The following is a 25,415-nucleotide window of genomic DNA, read 5'->3' on the forward strand; positions in this document are numbered from 1 at the left end:
TTTGGTGGGGGGGGGGGTTCCTCGGTATGACGGTGATGTTAACACTTCGATTTTTAGTGCGGTTATAATATAATATAATTAATAGGCTGCCGCTCAACGATTTAAATCATCGCACGAGAAATCGAAGTGTCAACATGACCGTCATACCGAGGAAACCCCCCCCGCCCCCATAAAAACCAGGGAGTCTGGATCACTGACGGTTACCATTACCTTGACGTGTTTCGACTTATGAGTAACATACAAGTAACGTATGTCGACATGTGTCAACGATCGCGTAGCGTGCCTACAGATTATGCCAGCATATGCGGAATGTGTGTCAAACGTCGAGTACGTCGAGAAATTTTCAACATGCTGAAAATTTTTCGACGTAATCGGCGTATGACGACGTATGCCAGCGTTCTCACGGCGTATGCCAGCGTTCTACGACGTATGCCAGCGTACTACGACGTATGCCAGCGTTCTACGATGTATGCCAGCGTGCTCTTAACGTATACAAAACTTACCCATAACGTATTCGACCTGTGCCAGCTTGGTCCGGCAAATTTTTCATACGTCGGCATACGCTGGCTAAAATGTCAAGGTGTGGCAGCGGCTTCACACTTCGATTTCTCGTGCCGTTATGATTTGAATCGTCGAACCGCAGCCTATGAATAGCCTACGCCACGTGATCGTCGGCGATACGCTGCCGCGCGCTATGCATAAGTTAGACTATCGTTGGGCATAGGTTGTGAACGCTGACAACACGTTCATCATTCGTTGGTACAAGTTATCTATATATGATGAAAACGTTCTGTGTACATTACTAATACGTTATGCATACGTCCAACACCTTATTATACGCCCAAAACTGAAAAAAAACATCAATAGTTCAGCGTACGCCAGCGTTTTACATACATTTTGAAACCTTGCCATACGCTGGCTAAAACGTCAAGGTGTGACAGGGCCGAAAACAGAGCGATCCATGTGGAACGAAATTTATGTATTTATTCGGATTCAGCCTGTGGCTGATTGGTGAGAGTATTTTCTCGGGGTCAGCTCGAATCGGTGCTGCTGTTACCAGGAATCTGGTAGCCTACTCAAATAGCCGACCTCTGAAGGATGACAGGCTTAGTCAACCCACTTGGTGTTAATTCAACGACGGACGGACAGGAACTTGAACTCATGACCCTGGGATGTTAATCCAGCCACCGTCACCGTTGAGCCAACATCAGGCTTTGGAACGAAATGATTCAAAAGATTCTTGTGAGGAGGAAACAACCGAGCTTGGAAATCATGACAACAGGCGTCGTGACGTCAATAAGTTAAACATGGCGTCATGACGTCACTAAATTAATCCTGGCGTCATCATATGAGGGCGGAATCCTCAGAAGGGATCAAATCATGAAGATATATTTAATTCTCTCACAACAACGGCGAAGGGAGAAACTCTCCAAATATCTAAATCATGATATCGAACCAAATAGTCCGATTAGAATGTGTTTGTAAAGTTCTTGTAACATTCACCATTTATATCAATATTCAGGAGATGTGGTGAATGGGTCCCGGTACAGCAAGACGGTGATCGGAGTTAGAAAAGGAATCCCGTGAATGAACAACTCATACTTACCTGACGGGAGAGATACCGTGATCAGTAAGGCGGTTCCCTCATGGTGAGACTCACCCATTGCACTCCGGGGGGGTTGACCCTTGCGATTTCCCCAAATGTGGGAAACTCAACCGTACTATTTGTGGTATTGGGGGACTGCGTTCGCGCTATCCCCTCATCTTTAAACTAAAAACAGATAAACTTGCATCTTACTATTGGTGGGATGGTTTATGTTCTTGGAGATGAACTCATTCATCTCTTGCTGGAGAGGGATTCGAACCGGAGTTTTGACAGCTCATGGTGTGACTTGGTTGGACTTTTGTGGTGTGAGATGGATCTTCAATTTGCTGGACTGGATATCCCATTTGTGGGCATTAGTTTGTGGACTGGATATCACATTTGTAGGCATTAGTTGGTCGAGTGGATATAACATATGTGGGCATTAGTTGGTGGACTGGATATCCCATGTGTGGGCATTAGTTGGTGGACTGGATATCCCATTTGTGGGCATTAGTTGGTGGACTGGATATCCCATTTGTGGGCATTAGTTTGTGGACTGGATATCCCATGTGTGGGCATTAGTTGGTGGACTGGATATCCCATTTGTGGGCATTAGTTGGTGGACTGGATATCCCATTTGTGGGCATTAGTTTGTGGACTGGATATCCCATTTGTGGGCATTAGTTTGTGGACTGGATATCCCATTTGTGGGCGTTAGTTGGTGGACTGGATTTCCCATTTGTGGGCATTCGTTGATCGTAGACAATGTTTGGCTCTCAATAGAACCCTTTCATCTCTTCTCCCTGTCAAGGCTGGTGGACCCCAAGGCAGTGTTATAAACCCCTCTTATTCCTAATCTTCATCAACGATCTCACGGATTCTCTGGAAAATCCTCTTTGTCTAATTGCTGATGACTCCACTCTCTGCAGTGACATCCTTCATCATTCTGACAGACAGACAGAAGCATCTTCCCTCTCTTCAGACTTTGATAAAATCACAAACCTGTCAAACACTTGGAATATGTCTTTCAATCCTGAGAACTCTCTCTCTCTCCCTCTCCCTCTCTCTCCGCAAAAGAATTGTAACACAAACCCTCCCATTGAAACAACCCTCTTGAAGAAGTTCAGTGACTCAAACTCTTGGGTCTCACTCTCGGCCGTGATCTTCCATGGCACACCTGAACTCCTATTCACCAACAAGGCTTTCATCCACAGTTTAATGGAGTACTGCTCTCCCCTCTGGGCTGGCTCCCCTGTCTGACATCTTGCTCAGCTTGACACCGTGGAAACCAAGGCTTTCAAGATCACTGGAATCTCTCGTGATGAAGCTGAGTCTATGGGCCGATCACTTCACCATCGCCGACAGGTCGGTGGTCTCACTGTCTTCTTCCACCTCATTTCTGGTCTTGCACCCTGTGCCCTCTCCATGCTTTGTCCTCCCCAAGAACCTGCAGGATGCATGTGGTCCAGCAGCAACTCCCTTGGAGTGAAAAACTGCCTCAATCCATAACCACTGCTCACCTTCACTCATTTATTTCTCTTTTTTTCCATCTGTGGAACCACCCTCCATACTCTCTTCGATTTCATTCTTCCCTCCAGATCTTCAAGATGGCTGTTCATCACCATCTCAAGTCATCCCCCATACAAAACCATGATCTTTTCTCCACCCGTTAAGCCACCCCACATCCCTCAAAATAAGTTGCTTATGCATCCGTCTTGTCCACCCCTTGCGTTCTCTCCTCCCTCTCATGGTTACCTGCATCCCTTGCTTGTCCATCTCCGTATATTCTATACATACACTAAGCCACTGGAGTTTTCCCCTTCTTCTTCTGCTGTTCCCGTTGTGTTGTTTCCTCATCCATTGTGTGTTCTTGCTCTTCCACAAGCCTTGACTACGTGTCCAAAAGAAACATGGACACAAGTAGAGGTACATTCAAAGTACACCACCCCATGCCAAATAAATACGTAAATCCTCCAGCATGCAACATTGCCGGGGTGCCTTCGGCGTCGGGCGATGCTGCTGTGCAGCACATGGAGACGGAATTGGGAGTGAGCGGTGCACAATAATTGATTGATTAATTGCATAATTAAAATTAATAATAATCGCAAAATAGTTAATTTCTTAATCAGTTGGCTAATCGCAGACTGAAACCACTTTTGTTTCATCCAAATCTGTAAATTTTTGGAAATTAAGTAATTAATCGAAATGTGAAAAATTCATTGATAATCAATAAATCAAAAATACCCTTTATTGCCCAATCACTTGGTTACTGTCGTGCCCAAATATTAGCTTCTTAGCTCAAAAGTTGCCTGAGATGTTGCCCAGATGAGAAATAAAATATATTCGAAGGGCACTCGGTGGAGCGCATACCTCCGCCACATAATGCCTGATCCACGATAACATATCAGTCCCGATACATGTTTGAAATATCATGCTATACAGCACTATATCGGTTTTGGCTCTCGCTCTCAATGGTGAAGCATCACTTTAAATATTAAATAATTCTCGTATCCAGATCCGGATTTGGATCTTCACCAAAATCGAATCAGTTCGTCCTTGTCACACACCCAACCTGGCGAATAAATTTCATCTGGATCTGTTCACAACTTTGTGAGATATCCTGTACGCAAACAAATCGACAAACAGACAAACAGAAAAACAAGAAAAAGACATCATGCAGAGCACGATACTTGCAAAATCCATCACCATCTGCAACGGTTGCCATGGATACATCAAATTGACCATTTCATCAAAAATAAATTGACAATCTTAATCAAAGCTCAAGTCGATGATTATTTTTTGGATTGAAATTGATGATTTTAGAAGTTTGACCTTTTGACCTCAAAAATAGTTGGTTTCCCATTCCAGTGACACATGCAAATATTGCTCAAATTTCAAGTCAATTGGATGAAAAATGACGATTTAAAAAATTCGACCTCAAAGTGACCTTTGACCTCAAAATCAATGGGCTTCTCAGATGAGACGACCTATCCAGCTTGGTAAAGTTTCATAACGATTGGTTTAGAATTGTGACCTGTTGACGACAAACACACAGATAAACAGACAGACAGACAGACAGACAAACAGACAGACAAACAGACAGACAGACAGAATAACAAAATCGACTAACCAATATACTTTAAAAATGTTATATTTTACAAGTAACAATGAAACTGACAGATAGACAAGCAGACAGACACGAGTGAAAACAAAACCTTCACTTTCAGTGGTTTAATTAATAAATCGATAATAATTAAGCAATTTATACATTAATTTATTGATAAAAGAATAACGTTTTTGCCAAAATACATCTTCACTTTTGTCCCCAAATTTCAGCTTCCGAGCTCAAAGGATGGCTGAGATATCGCCCGGACAAGCCAGAGAGCAAGAAAACAAACGGAGTTAACACTGAGTACTCTCATCCTTTGGGAGATATGGAATTGGGAAGGAGCGGTGGACAAAAAGGACCACAAGTTCGACACCAAATGGAACACGACAAAGACCTGCGTGTATTTACCCCTGCAATCTCCCGTGATGGACCAAAGCATAAGGTGTGTTGCTCTCACAACACAGGCAGGTAGGTCGTCGTCATGTTTAATCCATCCATTGTTTCAATCTCTGATGTAATCTTGTGTCCTGTCTAAAGGCCCTGTCACACCTCGACGATTTAGCCAGCGTATGCCTGACGTATGCAAAATTTGGTTAAAACGCTGGCACACTTCGAATACGATATGGGTAAGTTTGTATACGTTAAGAGTACGCTGGCATACGCCGTAGTACGCTGGCATACGTCTTTGTACGCTGGCATACGTCGTAGTACGCCGAGGTGTTAGACAAATTTTCCATGCTTGAAATTTTTCGATGTATGCCAGCGTATTACTCACACGTTCCGCATAATGCTGGCCATAAGTTGTAGGCACGCTACGCGATCGTTGACACACGTCGACACACGTTACTTGTACATTACTCATCAGTCGAAACACGTCAATGTAATGGTTAGCGTCAGTGTTCCAGACTCCCTGGTTTTTTGGTGGGGGGGGGGGGTTCCTCGGTATGACGGTGATGTTAACACTTCGATTTTTAGTGCGGTTATAATATAATATAATTAATAGGCTGCCGCTCAACGATTTAAATCATCGCACGAGAAATCGAAGTGTCAACATGACCGTCATACCGAGGAAACCCCCCCCCGCCCCCCATAAAAAAACCAGGGAGTCTGGATCACTGACGGTTACCATTACCTTGACGTGTTTCGACTTATGAGTAACATACAAGTAACGTATGTCGACATGTGTCAACGATCGCGTAGCGTGCCTACAGATTATGCCAGCATATGCGGAATGTGTGTCAAACGTCGAGTACGTCGAGAAATTTTCAACATGCTGAAAATTTTTCGACGTAATCGGCGTATGACGACGTATGCCAGCGTTCTACGACGTATGCCAGCGTTCTACGACGTATGCCAGCGTACTACGACGTATGCCAGCGTTCTACGATGTATGCCAGCGTGCTCTTAACGTATACAAAACTTACCCATAACGTATTCGACCTGTGCCAGCTTGGTCCGGCAAATTTTTCATACGTCGGCATACGCTGGCTAAAATGTCAAGGTGTGGCAGCGGCTTCACACTTCGATTTCTCGTGCGGTTATGATTTGAATCGTCGAACCGCAGCCTATGAATAGCCTACGCCACGTGATCGTCGGCGATACGCTGCCGCGCTATGCATAAGTTAGACTATCGTTGGGCATAGGTTGTGAACGCTGACAACACGTTCATCATTCGTTGGTACAAGTTATCTATATATGATGAAAACGTTCTGTGTACATTACTAATACGTTATGCATACGTCCAACACCTTATTATACGCCCAAAACTGAAAAAAAACATCAATAGTTCAGCGTACGCCAGCGTTTTACATACATTTTGAAACCTTGCCATACGCTGGCTAAAACGTCAAGGTGTGACAGGGCCTAAAACAGAGCGATCCATGTGGAACGAAATTTATGTATTTATTCGGATTCAGCCTGTGGCTGATTGGTGAGAGTATTTTCTCGGGGTCAGCTCGAATCGGTGCTGCTGTTACCAGGAATCTGGTCGCCTACTCAAATAGCCGACCTCTGAAGGATGACAGGCTTAGTCAACCCACTTGGTGTTAATTCAACGACGGACGGACAGGAACTTGAACTCATGACCCTGGGATGTTAATCCAGCCACCGTCACCGTTGAGCCAACATCAGGCTTTGGAACGAAATGATTCAAAAGATTCTTGTGAGGAGGAAACAACCGAGCTTGGAAATCATGACAACAGGCGTCGTGACGTCAATAAGTTAAACATGGCGTCATGACGTCACTAAATTAATCCTGGCGTCATCATATGAGGGCGGAATCCTCAGAAGGGATCAAATCATGAAGATATATTTAATTCTCTCACAACAACGGCGAAGGGAGAAACTCTCCAAATATCTAAATCATGATATCGAACCAAATAGTCCGATTAGAATGTGTTTGTAAAGTTCTTGTAACATTCACCATTTATATCAATATTCAGGAGATGTGGTGAATGGGTCCCGGTACAGCAAGACGGTGATCGGAGTTAGAAAAGGAATCCCGTGAATGAACAACTCATACTTACCTGACGGGAGAGATACCGTGATCAGTAAGGCGGTTCCCTCATGGTGAGACTCACCCATTGCACTCCGGGGGGGTTGACCCTTGCGATTTCCCCAAATGTGGGAAACTCGACCGTACTATTTGTGGTATTGGGGGACTGCGTTCGCGCTATCCCCTCATCTTTAAACTAAAAACAGATAAACTTGCATCTTACTATTGGTGGGATGGTTTATGTTCTTGGAGATGAACTCATTCATCTCTTGCTGGAGAGGGATTCGAACCGGAGTTTTGACAGCTCATGGTGTGACTTGGTTGGACTTTTGTGGTGTGAGATGGATCTTCAATTTGCTGGACTGGATATCCCATTTGTGGGCATTAGTTTGTGGACTGGATATCCCATTTGTGGGCATTTGTTGGTGGACTGGATATCCCATGTGTGGGCATTAGTTGGTGGACTGGATATCCCATTTGTGGGCATTAGTTTGTGGACTGGATATCACATTTGTAGGCATTAGTTGGTCGAGTGGATATAACATATGTGGGCATTAGTTGGTGGACTGGATATCCCATGTGTGGGCATTAGTTGGTGGACTGGATATCCCATTTGTGGGCATTAGTTGGTGGACTGGATATCCCATTTGTGGGCATTAGTTTGTGGACTGGATATCCCATTTGTGGGCGTTAGTTGGTGGACTGGATATCCCATTTGTGGGCATTAGTTTGTGGACTGGATATCCCATTTGTGGGCGTTAGTTGGTGGACTGGATTTCCCATTTGTGGGCATTCGTTGATCGTAGACAATGTTTGGCTCTCAATAGAACCCTTTCATCTCTTCTCCCTGTCAAGGCTGGTGGACCCCAAGGCAGTGTTATAAACCCCTCTTATTCCTAATCTTCATCAACGATCTCACGGATTCTCTGGAAAATCCTCTTTGTCGAATTGCTTTTGACTCCACTCTCTGCAGTGACATCCTTCATCATTCTGACAGACAGACAGAAGCATCTTCCCTCTCTTCAGACTTTGATAAAATCACAAACCTGTCAAACACTTGGAATATGTCTTTCAATCCTGAGAACTCTCTCTCTCTCCCTCTCCCTCTCTCTCCGCAAAAGAATTGTAACACAAACCCTCCCATTGAAACAACCCTCTTGAAGAAGTTCAGTGACTCAAACTCTTGGGTCTCACTCTCGGCCGTGATCTTCCATGGCACACCTGAACTCCTATTCACCAACAAGGCTTTCATCCACAGTTTAATGGAGTACTGCTCTCCCCTCTGGGCTGGCTCCCCTGTCTGACATCTTGCTCAGCTTGACACCGTGGAAACCAAGGCTTTCAAGATCACTGGAATCTCTCGTGATGAAGCTGAGTCTATGGGCCGATCACTTCACCATCGCCGACAGGTCGGTGGTCTCACTGTCTTCTTCCACCTCATTTCTGGTCTTGCACCCTGTGCCCTCTCCATGCTTTGTCCTCCCCAAGAACCTGCAGGATGCATGTGGTCCATCAGCAACTCCCTTGGAGTGAAAAACTGCCTCAATCCATAACCACTGCTCACCTTCACTCATTTATTTCTCTTTTTTCCATCTGTGGAACCACCCTCCATACTCTCTTCGATTTCATTCTTCCCTCCAGATCTTCAAGATGGCTGTTCATCACCATCTCAAGTCATCCCCCATACAAAACCATGATCTTTTCTCCACCCGTTAAGCCACCCCACATCCCTCAAAATAAGTTGCTTATGCATCCGTCTTGTCCACCCCTTGCGTTCTCTCCTCCCTCTCATGGTTACCTGCATCCCTTGCTTGTCCATCTCCGTATATTCTATCCATACACTAAGCTATGGGGGTTTCCCCCTTCTTCTTCTGCTGTTCCCGTTGTGTTGTTTCCTCATCCATTGTGTGTTCTTGCTCTTCCACAAGCCTTGACTACGTGTCCAAAAGAAACATGGACACAAGTAGAGGTACATTCAAAGTACACCACCCCATGCCAAATAAATACGTAAATCCTCCAGCATGCAACATTGCCGGGGTGCCTTCGGCGTCGGGCGATGCTGCTGTGCAGCACATGGAGACGGAATTGGGAGTGAGCGGTGCACAATAATTGATTGATTAATTGCATAATTAAAATTAATAATAATCGCAAAATAATTAATTTCTTAATCAGTTGGCTAATCGCAGACTGAAACCACTTTTGTTTCATCCAAATCTGTAAATTTTTGGAAATTAAGTAATTAATCGAAATGTGAAAAATTCATTGATAATCAATAAATCAAAAATACCCTTTATTGCCAAATCACTTGCTCACTGTCGTGCCCAAATATTAGCTTCTTAGCTCAAAAGTTGCCTGAGATGTTGCCCAGATGAGAAATAAAATATATTCGAAGGGCACTCGGTGGAGCGCATACCTCCGCCACGTAATGCCTGATCCACGATAACATATCAGTCCCGATACATGTTTGAAATATCATGCTATACAGCACTATATCGGTTTTGGCTCTCGCTCTCAATGGTGAAGCATCACTTTAAATATTAAATAATTCTCGTATCCAGATCCGGATTTGGATCTTCACCAAAATCGAATCAGTTCGTCCTTGTCACACACCCAACCTGGCGAATAAATTTCATCTGGATCTGTTCACAACTTTGTGAGATATCCTGTACGCAAACAAATCGACAAACAGACAAACAGAAAAACAAGAAAAAGACATCATGCAGAGCACGATACTTGCAAAATCCATCTCCATCTCCAACGGTTGCCATGGATACATCAAATTGACCATTTCATCAAAAATAAATTGACAATATTAATCAAAGCTCAAGTCGATGATTATTTTTTGGATTGAAATTGATGATTTTAGAAGTTTGACCTTTTGACCTCAAAAATAGTTGGTTTCCCATTCCAGTGACACATGCAAATATTGCTCAAATTTCAAGTCAATTGGATGAAAAATGACGATTTTAAAAATTCGACCTCAAAGTGACCTTTGACCTCAAAATCAATGGGCTTCTCAGATGAGACGACCTATCCAGCTTGGTAAAGTTTCATGACGATTGGTTTAGAATTGTGACCTGTTGACGACAAACACACAGATAAACGGACAGACAGACAGACAGACAAACAGACAGACAAACAGACAGACAGACAGAATAACAAAATCGACTAACCAATATACTTTAAAAATGTTATATTTTACAAGTAACAATGAAACTGACAGATAGACAAGCAGACAGACACGAGTGAAAACAAAACCTTCACTTTCAGTGGTTTAATTAATAAATCGATAATAATTAAGCAATTTATACATTAATTTATTGATAAAAGAATAACGTTTTTGCCAAAATACATCTTCACTTTTGTCCCCAAATTTCAGCTTCCGAGCTCAAAGGATGGCTGAGATATCGCCCGGACAAGCCAGAGAGCAAGAAAACAAACGGAGTTAACACTGAGTACTCTCATCCTTTGGGAGATATGGAATTGGGAAGGAGCGGTGGACAAAAAGGACCACAAGTTCGACACCAAATGGAACACGACAAAGACCTGCGTGTATTTACCCCTGCAATCTCCCGTGATGGACCAAAGCATAAGGTGTGTTGCTCTCACAACACAGGCAGGTAGGTCGTCGTCATGTTTCATCCATCCATTGTTTCAATCTCTGATGTAATCTTGTGTCCAGTCTAAAGGCCCTGTCACACCTCGACGATTTAGCCAGCGTATGCCTGACGTATGCAAAATTTGGTTAAAACGCTGGCACACTTCGAATACGATATGGGTAAGTTTGTATACATTAAGAGTACGCTGGCATACGCCGTAGTACGCTGGCATACGTCTTTGTACGCTGGCATACGTCGTAGTACGCCGAGGTGTTAGACCAATTTACCATGCTTGAAATTTTTCGATGTATGCCAGCGTATTACTCACACGTTCCGCATAATGCTGGCCATAAGTTGTAGGCACGCTACGCGATCGTTGACACACGTCGACACACGTTACTTGTACATTACTCATCAGTCGAAACACGTCAATGTAATGGTTAGCGTCAGTGTTCCAGACTCCCTGGTTTTTTGGTGGGGGGGCGGGTTCCTCGGTATGACGGTGATGTTAACACTTCGATTTTTAGTGCGGTTATAATATAATATAATTAATAGGCTGCCGCTCAACGATTTAAATCATCGCACGAGAAATCGAAGTGTCAACATGACCGTCATACCGAGGAAACCCCCCCCCCGCCCCCCATAAAAAAACCAGGGAGTCTGGATCACTGACGGTTACCATTACCTTGACGTGTTTCGACTTATGAGTAACATACAAGTAACGTATGTCGACATGTGTCAACGATCGCGTAGCGTGCCTACAGATTATGCCAGCATATGCGGAATGTGTGTCAAACGTCGAGTACGTCGAGAAATTTTCAACATGCTGAAAATTTTTCGACGTAATCGGCGTATGACGACGTATGCCAGCGTTCTACGACGTATGCCAGCGTTCTACGACGTATGCCAGCGTACTACGACGTATGCCAGCGTTCTACGATGTATGCCAGCGTGCTCTTAACGTATACAAAACTTACCCATAACGTATTCGACCTGTGCCAGCTTGGTCCGGCAAATTTTTCATACGTCGGCATACGCTGGCTAAAATGTCAAGGTGTGGCAGCGGCTTCACACTTCGATTTCTCGTGCGGTTATGATTTGAATCGTCGAACCGCAGCCTATGAATAGCCTACGCCACGTGATCGTCGGCGATACGCTGCCACGCGCTATGCATAAGTTAGACTATCGTTGGGCATAGGTTGTGAACGCCGACAACACGCTCAGCATTCGTTGGTACAAGTTATCTATATATGATGAAAACGTTCTGTGTACATTACTAATACGTTATGCATACGTCCAACACCTTATTATACGCCCAAAACTGAAAAAAACATCAATAGTTCAGCGTACGCCAGCGTTTTACATACATTTTGAAACCTTGCCATACGCTGGCTAAAACGTCAAGGTGTGACAGGGCCGAAAACAGAGCGATCCATGTGGAACGAAATTTATGTATTTATTCGTATTCAGCCTGTGGCTGATTGGTGAGAGTATTTTCTCGGGGTCAGCTCGAATCGGTGCTGCTGTTACCAGGAATCTGGTCGCCTACTCAAATAGCCGACCTCTGAAGGATGACAGGCTTAGTCAACCCACTTGGTGTTAATTCAACGACGGACGGACAGGAACTTGAACTCATGACCCTGGGATGTTAATCCAGCCACCGTCACCGTTGAGCCAACATCAGGCTTTGGAACGAAATGATTCAAAAGATTCTTGTGAGGAGGAAACAACCGAGCTTGGAAATCATGACAACAGGCGTCGTGACGTCAATAAGTTAAACATGGCGTCATGACGTCACTAAATTAATCCTGGCGTCATCATATGAGGGCGGAATCCTCAGAAGGGATCAAATCATGAAGATATATTTAATTCTCTCACAACAACGGCGAAGGGAGAAACTCTCCAAATATCTAAATCATAATATCGAACCAAATAGTCCGATTAGAATGTGTTTGTAAAGTTCTTGTAACATTCACCATTTATATCAATATTCAGGAGATGTGGTGAATGGGTCCCGGTACAGCAAGACGGTGATCGGAGTTAGAAAAGGAATCCCGTGAATTAACAAGTCATACTTACCTGACGGGAGAGATACCGTGATCAGTAAGGTGGTTCCCTCATGGTGAGACTCACCCATTGCACTCCGGGGGGGTTGACCCTTGCGATTTCCCCAAATGTGGGAAACTCAACCGTACTATTTGTGGTAGTGGGGGACTGCGTTCGCGCTATCCCCTCATCTTTAAACTAAAAACAGATAAACTTGCATCTTACTATTGGTGGGATGGTTTATGTTCTTGGAGATGAACTCATTCATCTCTTGCTGGAGAGGGATTCGAACCGGAGTTTTGACAGCTCATGGTGTGACTTGGTTGGACTTTTGTGGTGTGAGATGGATCTTCAATTTGCTGGACTGGATATCCCATTTGTGGGCATTAGTTTGTGGACTGGATATCCCATGTGTGGGCATTAGTTGGTGGACTGGATATCCCATTTGTGGGCATTAGTTTGTGGACTGGATATCACATTTGTAGGCATTAGTTGGTCGAGTGGATATAACATATGTGGGCATTAGTTGGTGGACTGGATATCCCATGTGTGGGCATTAGTTGGTGGACTGGATATCCCATTTGTGGGCATTAGTTGGTGGACTGGATATCCCATTTGTGGGCATTAGTTTGTGGACTGGATATCCCATTTGTGGGCGTTAGTTGGTGGACTGGATATCCCATTTGTGGGCATTAGTTTGTGGACTGGATATCCCATTTGTGGGCGTTAGTTGGTGGACTGGATTTCCCATTTGTGGGCATTCGTTGATCGTAGACAATGTTTGGCTCTCAATAGAACCCTTTCATCTCTTCTCCCTGTCAAGGCTGGTGGACCCCAAGGCAGTGTTATAAACCCCTCTTATTCCTAATCTTCATCAACGATCTCACGGATTCTCTGGAAAATCCTCTTTGTCTAATTGCTTTTGACTCCACTCTCTGCAGTGACATCCTTCATCATTCTGACAGACAGACAGAAGCATCTTCCCTCTCTTCAGACTTTGATAAAATCACAAACCTGTCAAACACTTGGAATATGTCTTTCAATCCTGAGAACTCTCTCTCTCTCCCTCTCCCTCTCTCTCCGCAAAAGAATTGTAACACAAACCCTGCCATCGAAACAACCCTCTTGAAGAAGTTCAGTGACTCAAACTCTTGGGTCTCACTCTCGGCCGTGATCTTCCATGGCACACCTGAACTCCTATTCACCAACAAGGCTTTCATCCACAGTTTAATGGAGTACTGCTCTCCCCTCTGGGCTGGCTCCTCTGTCTGACATCTTGCTCAGCTTGACACCGTGGAAACCAAGGCTTTCAAGATCACTGGAATCTCTCGTGATGAAGCTGAGTCTATGGGCCGATCACTTCACCATCGCCGACAGGTCGGTGGTCTCACTGTCTTCTTCCACCTCATTTCTGGTCTTGCACCCTGTGCCCTCTCCATGCTTTGTCCTCCCCAAGAACCTGCAGGATGCATGTGGTCCATCAGCAACTCCCTTGGAGTGAAAAACTGCCTCAATCCATAACCACTGCTCACCTTCACTCATTTATTTCTCTTTTTTTCCATCTGTGGAACCACCCTCCATACTCTCTTCGATTTCATTCTTCCCTCCAGATCTTCAAGATGGCTGTTCATCACCATCTCAAGTCATCCCCCATACAAAACCATGATCTTTTCTCCACCCGTTAAGCCACCCCACATCCCTCAAAATAAGTTGCTTATGCATCCGTCTTGTCCACCCCTTGCGTTCTCTCCTCCCTCTCATGGTTACCTGCATCCCTTGCTTGTCCATCTCCGTATATTCTATCCATACACTAAGCTATGGGGGTTTCCCCCTTCTTCTTCTGCTGTTCCCGTTGTGTTGTTTCCTCATCCATTGTGTGTTCTTGCTCTTCCACAAGCCTTGACTACGTGTCCAAAAGAAACATGGACACAAGTAGAGGTACATTCAAAGTACACCACCCCATGCCAAATAAATACGTAAATCCTCCAGCATGCAACATTGCCGGGGTGCCTTCGGCGTCGGGCGATGCTGCTGTGCAGCACATGGAGACGGAATTGGGAGTGAGCGGTGCACAATAATTGATTGATTAATTGCATAATTAAAATTAATAATAATCGCAAAATAATTAATTTCTTAATCAGTTGGCTAATCGCAGACTGGAACCACTTTTGTTTCATCCAAATCTGTAAATTTTTGGAAATTAAGTAATTAATCGAAAAGTGAAAAATTCATTGATAATCAATAAATCAAAAATACCCTTTATTGCCAAATCACTTGCTCACTGTCGTGCCCAAATATTAGCTTCTTAGCTCAAAAGTTGCCTGAGATGTTGCCCAGATGAGAAATAAAATATATTCGAAGGGCACTCGGTGGAGCGCATACCTCCGCCACATAATGCCTGATCTACGATAACATATCAGTCCCTATACATGTTTGAAATATCATGCTATACAGCACTATATCGGTTTTGGCTCTACCTCTCAATGGTGAAGCATCACTTTAAATATTAAATAATTCTCGTATCCAGATCCGGATTTGGATCTTCACCAAAATCGAATCAGTTCGTCCTTGTCACACACCCAACCTGGCGAATAAATTTCATCTGGATCTGTTCACAACTTTGTGAGATATCCTGTACGCAAACAAATAGACAAACAGACAAACAGAAAAACAAGAAAAAGACATCATGCAGAGCACGATACTTGCAAAATCCATCACCATCTGCAACGGTTGCCATGGATACATCAAATTGACCATTTCATCAAAAATAAATTGACAATCTTAATCAAAGCTCAAGTCGATGATTATTTTTTTGGATTGAAATTGATGATTTTAGAAGTTTGACCTTTTGACTTCAAAAATAGTTGGTTTCCCATTCCAGTGACACATGCAAATATTGCTCAAATTTCAAGTCAATTGGATGAAAAATGACGATTTAAAAAATTCGACCTCAAAGTGACCTTTGACCTCAAAATCAATGGGCTTCTCAGATGAGACGACCTCTCCAGCTTGGTAAAGTTTCATGACGATTGGTTTAGAATTGTGACCTGTTGACGACAAACACACAGATAAACAGACAGACAGACAGACAGATAAACAGACAGATAAACAGACAGACAAACAGACAGACAGACAGAATAACAAAATCGACTAACCAATATACTTTAAAAATGTTATATTTTACAAGTAACAATGAAACTGACAGATAGACAAGCAGACAGACACGAGTGAAAATAAAACCTTCACTTTCAGTGGTTTAATTAATAAATCGATAATAATTAAGCAATTTATACATTAATTTATTGATAAAAGAATAACGTTTTTGCCAAAATACATCTTCACTTTTGTCCCCAAATTTCAGCTTCCGAGCTCAAAGGATGGCTGAGATATCGCCCGGACAAGCCAGAGAGCAAGAAAACAAACGGAGTTAACACTGAGTACTCTCATCCTTTGGGAGATATGGAATTGGGAAGGAGCGGTGGACAAAAAGGACCACAAGTTCGACACCAAATGGAACACGACAAAGACCTGCGTGTATTTACCCCTGCAATCTCCCGTGATGGACCAAAGCATAAGGTGTGTTGCTCTCACAACACAGGCAGGTAGGTCGTCGTCATGTTTAATCCATCCATTGTTTCAATCTCTGATGTAATCTTGTGTCCTGTCTAAAGGCCCTGTCACACCTCGACGATTTAGCCAGCGTCTGCCTGACGTATGCAAAATTTGGTTAAAACGCTGGCACACTTCGAATACGATATGGGTAAGTTTGTATACGTTAAGAGTACGCTGGCATACGCCGTAGTACGCTGGCATACGTCTTTGTACGCTGGCATACGTCGTAGTACGCCGAGGTGTTAGACCAATTTACCATGCTTGAAATTTTTCGATGTATGCCAGCGTATTACTCACACGTTCCGCATAATGCTGGCCATAAGTTGTAGGCACGCTACGCGATCGTTGACACACGTCGACACACGTTACTTGTACATTACTCATCAGTCGAAACACGTCAATGTAATGGTTAGCGTCAGTGTTCCAGACTCCCTGGTTTTTTGGTGGGGGGGGGGGGGGTCCTCGGTATGACGGTGATGTTAACACTTCGATTTTTAGTGCGGTTATAATATAATATAATTAATAGGCTGCCGCTCAACGATTTAAATCATCGCACGAGAAATCGAAGTGTCAACATGACCGTCATACCGAGGAAACCCCCCCCCCCGCCCCCCATAAAAAAACCAGGGAGTCTGGATCACTGACGGTTACCATTACCTTGACGTGTTTCGACTTATGAGTAACATACAAGTAACGTATGTCGACATGTGTCAACGATCGCGTAGCGTGCCTACAGATTATGCCAGCATATGCGGAATGTGTGTCAAACGTCGAGTACGTCGAGAAATTTTCAACATGCTGAAAATTTTTCGACGTAATCGGCGTATGACGACGTATGCCAGCGTTCTACGACGTATGCCAGCGTTCTACGACGTATGCCAGCGTACTACGACGTATGCCAGCGTTCTACGATGTATGCCAGCGTGCTCTTAACGTATACAAAACTTACCCATAACGTATTCGACCTGTGCCAGCTTGGTCCGGCAAATTTTTCATACGTCGGCATACGCTGGCTAAAATGTCAAGGTGTGGCAGCGGCTTCACACTTCGATTTCTCGTGCGGTTATGATTTGAATCGTCGAACCGCAGCCTATGAATAGCCTACGCCACGTGATCGTCGGCGATACGCTGCCGCGCGCTATGCATAAGTTAGACTATCGTTGGGCATAGGTTGTGAACGCTGACAACACGTTCATCATTCGTTGGTACAAGTTATCTATATATGATGAAAACGTTCTGTGTACATTACTAATACGTTATGCATACGTCCAACACCTTATTATACGCCCAAAACTGAAAAAAACATCAATAGTTCAGCGTACGCCAGCGTTTTACATACATTTTGAAACCTTGCCATGCGCTGGCTAAAACGTCAAGGTGTGACAGGGCCTAAAACAGAGCGATCCATGTGGAACGAAATTTATGTATTTATTCGGATTCAGCCTGTGGCTGATTGGTGAGAGTATTTTCTCGGGGTCAGCTCGAATCGGTGCTGCTGTTACCAGGAATCTGGTCGCCTACTCAAATAGCCGACCTCTGAAGGATGACAGGCTTAGTCAACCCACTTGGTGTTAATTCAACGACGGACGGACAGGAACTTGAACTCATGACCCTGGGATGTTAATCCAGCCACCGTCACCGTTGAGCCAACATCAGGCTTTGGAACGAAATGATTCAAAAGATTCTTGTGAGGAGGAAACAACCGAGCTTGGAAATCATGACAACAGGCGTCGTGACGTCAATAAGTTAAACATGGCGTCATGACGTCACTAAATTAATCCTGGCGTCATCATATGAGGGCGGAATCCTCAGAAGGGATCAAATCATGAAGATATATTTAATTCTCTCACAACAACGGCGAAGGGAGAAACTCTCCAAATATCTAAATCATGATATCGAACCAAATAGTCCGATCAGAATGTGTTTGTAAAGTTCTTGTAACATTCACCATTTATATCAATATTCAGGAGATGTGGTGAATGGGTCCCGGTACAGCAAGACGGTGATCGGAGTTAGAAAAGGAATCCCGTGAATGAACAAGTCATACTTACCTGACGGGAGAGATACCGTGATCAGTAAGGCGGTTCCCTCATGGTGAGACTCACCCATTGCACTCCGGGGGGGTTGACCCTTGCGATTTCCCCAAATGTGGGAAACTCAACCGTACTATTTGTGGTATTGGGGGACTGCGTTCGCGCTATCCCCTCATCTTTAAACTAAAAACAGATAAACTTGCATCTTACTATTGGTGGGATGGTTTATGTTCTTGGAGATGAACTCATTCATCTCTTGCTGGAGAGGGATTCGAACCGGAGTTTTGACAGCTCATGGTGTGACTTGGTTGGACTTTTGTGGTGTGAGATGGATCTTCAATTTGCTGGACTGGATATCCCATTTGTGGGCATTAGTTTGTGGACTGGATATCCCATGTGTGGGCATTAGTTGGTCGAGTGGATATAACATATGTGGGCATTAGTTGGTGGACTGGATATCCCATGTGTGGGCATTAGTTGGTGGACTGGATATCCCATTTGTGGGCATTAGTTGGTGGACTGGATATCCCATTTGTGGGCATTAGTTTGTGGACTGGATATCCCATTTGTGGGCATTAGTTTGTGGACTGGATATCCCATTTGTGGGCGTTAGTTGGTGGACTGGATTTCCCATTTGTGGGCATTCGTTGATCGTAGACAATGTTTGGCTCTCAATAGAACCCTTTCATCTCTTCTCCCTGTCAAGGCTGGTGGACCCCAAGGCAGTGTTATAAACCCCTCTTATTCCTAATCTTCATCAACGATCTCACGGATTCTCTGGAAAATCCTCTTTGTCTAATTGCTGATGACTCCACTCTCTGCAGTGACATCCTTCATCATTCTGACAGACAGACAGAAGCATCTTCCCTCTCTTCAGACTTTGATAAAATCACAAACCTGTCAAACACTTGGAATATGTCTTTCAATCCTGAGAACTCTCTCTCTCTCCCTCTCCCTCTCTCTCCGCAAAAGAATTGTAACACAAACCCTCCCATTGAAACAACCCTCTTGAAGAAGTTCAGTGACTCAAACTCTTGGGTCTCACTTTCGGCCGTGATCTTCCATGGCACACCTGAACTCCTATTCACCAACAAGGCTTTCATCCACAGTTTAATGGAGTACTGCTCTCCCCTCTGGGCTGGCTCCCCTGTCTGACATCTTGCTCAGCTTGACACCGTGGAAACCAAGGCTTTCAAGATCACTGGAATCTCTCGTGATGAAGCTGAGTCTATGGGCCGATCACTTCACCATCGCCGACAGGTCGGTGGTCTCACTGTCTTCTTCCACCTCATTTCTGGTCTTGCACCCTGTGCCCTCTCCATGCTTTGTCCTCCCCAAGAACCTGCAGGATGCATGTGGTCCATCAGCAACTCCCTTGGAGTGAAAAACTGCCTCAATCCATAACCACTGCTCACCTTCACTCATTTATTTCTCTTTTTTTCCATCTGTGGAACCACCCTCCATACTCTCTTCGATTTCATTCTTCCCTCCAGATCTTCAAGATGGCTGTTCATCACCATCTCAAGTCATCCCCCATACAAAACCATGATCTTTTCTCCACCCGTTAAGCCACCCCACATCCCTCAAAATAAGTTGCTTATGCATCCGTCTTGTCCACCCCTTGCGTTCTCTCCTCCCTCTCATGGTTACCTGCATCCCTTGCTTGTCCATCTCCGTATATTCTATCCATACACTAAGCTATGGGGGTTTCCCCCTTCTTCTTCTGCTGTTCCCGTTGTGTTGTTTCCTCATCCATTGTGTGTTCTTGCTCTTCCACAAGCCTTGACTACGTGTCCAAAAGAAACATGGACACAAGTAGAGGTACATTCAAAGTACACCACCCCATGCCAAATAAATACGTAAATCCTCCAGCATGCAACATTGCCGGGTGCCTTCGGCGTCGGGCGATGCTGCTGTGCAGCACATGGAGACGGAATTGGGAGTGAGCGGTGCACAATAATTGATTGATTAATTGCATAATTAAAATTAATAATAATCGCAAAATAATTAATTTCTTAATCAGTTGGCTAATCGCAGACTGGAACCACTTTTGTTTCATCCAAATCTGTAAATTTTTGGAAATTAAGTAATTAATCGAAAAGTGAAAAATTCATTGATAATCAATAAATCAAAAATACCCTTTATTGCCAAATCACTTGCTCACTGTCGTGCCCAAATATTAGCTTCTTAGCTCAAAAGTTGCCTGAGATGTTGCCCAGATGAGAAATAAAATATATTTGAAGGGCACTCGGTGGAGAGCATACCTCCGCCACATAATGCCTGATCCACGATAACATATCAGTCCCGATACATGTTTGAAATATCATGCTATACAGCACTATATCGGTTTTGGCTCTCGCTCTCAATGGTGAAGCATCACTTTAAATATTAAATAATTCTCGTATCCAGATCCGGATTTGGATCTTCACCAAAATCGAATCAGTTCGTCCTTGTCACACACCCAACCTGGCGAATAAATTTCATCTGGATCTGTTCACAACTTTGTGAGATATCCTGTACGCAAACAAATCGACAAACAGACAAACAGAAAAACAAGAAAAAGACATCATGCAGAGCACGATACTTGCAAAATCCATCACCATCTGCAACGGTTGCCATGGATACATCAAATTGACCATTTCATCAAAAATAAATTGACAATCTTAATCAAAGCTCAAGTCGATGATTATTTTTTTGGATTGAAATTGATGATTTTAGAAGTTTGACCTTTTGACCTCAAAAATAGTTGGTTTCCCATTCCAGTGACACATGCAAATATTGCTCAAATTTCAAGTCAATTGGATGAAAAATGACGATTTAAAAATTCGACCTCAAAGTGACCTTTGACCTCAAAATCAATGGGCTTCTCAGATGAGACGACCTATCCAGCTTGGTAAAGTTTCATAACGATTGGTTTAGAATTGTGACCTGTTGACGACAAACACACAGATAAACAGACAGACAGACAGACAGACAAACAGACAGACAAACAGACAGACAGACAGAATAACAAAATCGACTAACCAATATACTTTAAAAATGTTATATTTTACAAGTAACAATGAAACTGACAGATAGACAAGCAGACAGACACGAGTGAAAACAAAACCTTCACTTTCAGTGGTTTAATTAATAAATCGATAATAATTAAGCAATTTATACATTAATTTATTGATAAAAGAATAACGTTTTTGCCAAAATACATCTTCACTTTTGTCCCCAAATTTCAGCTTCCGAGCTCAAAGGATGGCTGAGATATCGCCCGGACAAGCCAGAGAGCAAGAAAACAAACGGAGTTAACACTGAGTACTCTCATCCTTTGGGAGATATGGAATTGGGAAGGAGCGGTGGACAAAAAGGACCACAAGTTCGACACCAAATGGAACACGACAAAGACCTGCGTGTATTTACCCCTGCAATCTCCCGTGATGGACCAAAGCATAAGGTGTGTTGCTCTCACAACACAGGCAGGTAGGTCGTCGTCATGTTTAATCCATCCATTGTTTCAATCTCTGATGTAATCTTGTGTCCTGTCTAAAGGCCCTGTCACACCTCGACGATTTAGCCAGCGTATGCCTGACGTATGCAAAATTTGGTTAAAACGCTGGCACACTTCGAATACGATATGGGTAAGTTTGTATACGTTAAGAGTACGCTGGCATACGCCGTAGTACGCTGGCATACGTCTTTGTACGCTGGCATACGTCGTAGTACGCCGAGGTGTTAGACAAATTTTCCATGCTTGAAATTTTTCGATGTATGCCAGCGTATTACTCACACGTTCCGCATAATGCTGGCCATAAGTTGTAGGCACGCTACGCGATCGTTGACACACGTCGACACACGTTACTTGTACATTACTCATCAGTCGAAACACGTCAATGTAATGGTTAGCGTCAGTGTTCCAGACTCCCTGGTTTTTTGGTGGGGGGTTTCCTCGGTATGACGGTGATGTTAACACTTCGATTTTTAGTGCGGTTATAATATAATATAATTAATAGGCTGCCGCTCAACGATTTAAATCATCGCACGAGAAATCGAAGTGTCAACATGACCGTCATACCGAGGAAACCCCCCCGCCCCCCATAAAAAAACCAGGGAGTCTGGATCACTGACGGTTACCATTACCTTGACGTGTTTCGACTTATGAGTAACATACAAGTAACGTATGTCGACATGTGTCAACGATCGCGTAGCGTGCCTACAGATTATGCCAGCATATGCGGAATGTGTGTCAAACGTCGAGTACGTCGAGAAATTTTCAACATGCTGAAAATTTTTCGACGTAATCGGCGTATGACGACGTATGCCAGCGTTCTACGACGTATGCCAGCGTTCTACGACGTATGCCAGCGTACTACGACGTATGCCAGCGTTCTACGATGTATGCCAGCGTGCTCTTAACGTATACAAAACTTACCCATAACGTATTCGACCTGTGCCAGCTTGGTCCGGCAAATTTTTCATACGTCGGCATACGCTGGCTAAAATGTCAAGGTGTGGCAGCGGCTTCACACTTCGATTTCTCGTGCGGTTATGATTTGAATCGTCGAACCGCAGCCTATGAATAGCCTACGCCACGTGATCGTCGGCGATACGCTGCCGCGCGCTATGCATAAGTTAGACTATCGTTGGGCATAGGTTGTGAACGCTGACAACACGTTCATCATTCGTTGGTACAAGTTATCTATATATGATGAAAACGTTCTGTGTACATTACTAATACGTTATGCATACGTCCAACACCTTATTATACGCCCAAAACTGAAAAAAACATCAATAGTTCAGCGTACGCCAGCGTTTTACATACATTTTGAAACCTTGCCATACGCTGGCTAAAACGTCAAGGTGTGACAGGGCCGAAAACAGAGCGATCCATGTGGAACGAAATTTATGTATTTATTCGGATTCAGCCTGTGGCTGATTGGTGAGAGTATTTTCTCGGGGTCAGCTCGAATCGGTGCTGCTGTTACCAGGAATCTGGTCGCCTACTCAAATAGCCGACCTCTGAAGGATGACAGGCTTAGTCAACCCACTTGGTGTTAATTCAACGACGGACGGACAGGAACTTGAACTCATGACCCTGGGATGTTAATCCAGCCACCGTCACCGTTGAGCCAACATCAGGCTTTGGAACGAAATGATTCAAAAGATTCTTGTGAGGAGGAAACAACCGAGCTTGGAAATCATGACAACAGGCGTCGTGACGTCAATAAGTTAAACATGGCGTCATGACGTCACTAAATTAATCCTGGCGTCATCATATGAGGGCGGAATCCTCAGAAGGGATCAAATCATGAAGATATATTTAATTCTCTCACAACAACGGCGAAGGGAGAAACTCTCCAAATATCTAAATCATGATATCGAACCAAATAGTCCGATTAGAATGTGTTTGTAAAGTTCTTGTAACATTCACCATTTATATCAATATTCAGGAGATGTGGTGAATGGGTCCCGGTACAGCAAGACGGTGATCGGAGTTAGAAAAGGAATCCCGTGAATGAACAAGTCATACTTACCTGACGGGAGAGATACCGTGATCAGTAAGGCGGTTCCCTCATGGTGAGACTCACCCATTGCACTTCGGGCGGGTTGACCCTTGCGATTTCCCCAAATGTGGGAAACTCGACCGTACTATTTGTGGTATTGGGGGACTGCGTTCGCGCTATCCCCTCATCTTTAAACTAAAAACAGATAAACTTGCATCTTACTATTGGTGGGATGGTTTATGTTCTTGGAGATGAACTCATTCATCTCTTGCTGGAGAGGGATTCGAACCGGAGTTTTGACAGCTCATGGTGTGACTTGGTTGGACTTTTGTGGTGTGAGATGGATCTTCAATTTGCTGGACTGGATATCCCATTTGTGGGCATTAGTTTGTGGACTGGATATCCCATTTGTGGGCATTTGTTGGTGGACTGGATATCCCATGTGTGGGCATTAGTTGGTGGACTGGATATCCCATTTGTGGGCATTAGTTGGTCGAGTGGATATAACATATGTGGGCATTAGTTGGTGGACTGGATATCCCATGTGTGGGCATTAGTTGGTGGACTGGATATCCCATTTGTGGGCATTAGTTGGTGGACTGGATATCCCATTTGTGGGCATTAGTTTGTGGACTGGATATCCCATTTGTGGGCGTTAGTTGGTGGACTGGATATCCCATTTGTGGGCATTAGTTTGTGGACTGGATATCCCATTTGTGGGCATTAGTTTGTGGACTGGATATCCCATTTGTGGGCATTAGTTGGTGGACTGGATATCCCATTTGTGGGCATTAGTTTGTGGACTGGATTTCCCATTTGTGGGCATTCGTTGATCGTAGACAATGTTTGGCTCTCAATAGAACCCTTTCATCTCTTCTCCCTGTCAAGGCTGGTGGACCCCAAGGCAGTGTTATAAACCCCTCTTATTCCTAATCTTCATCAACGATCTCACGGATTCTCTGGAAAATCCTCTTTGTCGAATTGCTTTTGACTCCACTCTCTGCAGTGACATCCTTCATCATTCTGACAGACAGACAGAAGCATCTTCCCTCTCTTCAGACTTTGATAAAATCACAAACCTGTCAAACACTTGGAATATGTCTTTCAATCCTGAGAACTCTCTCTCTCTCCCTCTCCCTCTCTCTCCGCAAAAGAATTGTAACACAAACCCTCCCATTGAAACAACCCTCTTGAAGAAGTTCAGTGACTCAAACTCTTGGGTCTCACTCTCGGCCGTGATCTTCCATGGCACACCTGAACTCCTATTCACCAACAAGGCTTTCATCCACAGTTTAATGGAGTACTGCTCTCCCCTCTGGGCTGGCTCCCCTGTCTGACATCTTGCTCAGCTTGACACCGTGGAAACCAAGGCTTTCAAGATCACTGGAATCTCTCGTGATGAAGCTGAGTCTATGGGCCGATCACTTCACCATCGCCGACAGGTC

General features: G+C 44.0%; 5 non-coding genes across 5 annotated transcripts; all 5 read left to right on the forward strand.

Moving 5' to 3' along the window:
• The first annotated feature begins 1,598 nt into the window (after positions 1–1,598).
• LOC147033287 (U1 spliceosomal RNA) lies at positions 1,599–1,762 on the forward strand. The gene has a single exon (XR_015055664.1). It is a non-coding gene; the product is annotated as a U1 spliceosomal RNA (small nuclear RNA).
• A 5,449-nt stretch (positions 1,763–7,211) lies between these two features.
• On the forward strand, positions 7,212–7,375 carry LOC147033288 (U1 spliceosomal RNA). The gene has a single exon (XR_015055658.1). It is a non-coding gene; the product is annotated as a U1 spliceosomal RNA (small nuclear RNA).
• A 5,483-nt stretch (positions 7,376–12,858) lies between these two features.
• LOC147033289 (U1 spliceosomal RNA) lies at positions 12,859–13,022 on the forward strand. Its single transcript, XR_015055663.1, has one exon. It is a non-coding gene; the product is annotated as a U1 spliceosomal RNA (small nuclear RNA).
• Positions 13,023–18,488: 5,466 nt separating this feature from the next.
• On the forward strand, positions 18,489–18,652 carry LOC147033290 (U1 spliceosomal RNA). Its single transcript, XR_015055666.1, has one exon. It is a non-coding gene; the product is annotated as a U1 spliceosomal RNA (small nuclear RNA).
• A 5,340-nt stretch (positions 18,653–23,992) lies between these two features.
• Positions 23,993–24,156, forward strand: LOC147033291 (U1 spliceosomal RNA). Its single transcript, XR_015055653.1, has one exon. It is a non-coding gene; the product is annotated as a U1 spliceosomal RNA (small nuclear RNA).
• Positions 24,157–25,415: the final 1,259 nt, after the last annotated feature.

Source organism: Eptatretus burgeri, chromosome 2, assembly GCF_056783735.1.
Source record: "Eptatretus burgeri isolate ZD-2024b chromosome 2, Ebu_testis_v1, whole genome shotgun sequence".
In the NCBI taxonomy this organism is placed as follows: Eukaryota; Metazoa; Chordata; class Myxini; order Myxiniformes; family Myxinidae; genus Eptatretus; species Eptatretus burgeri.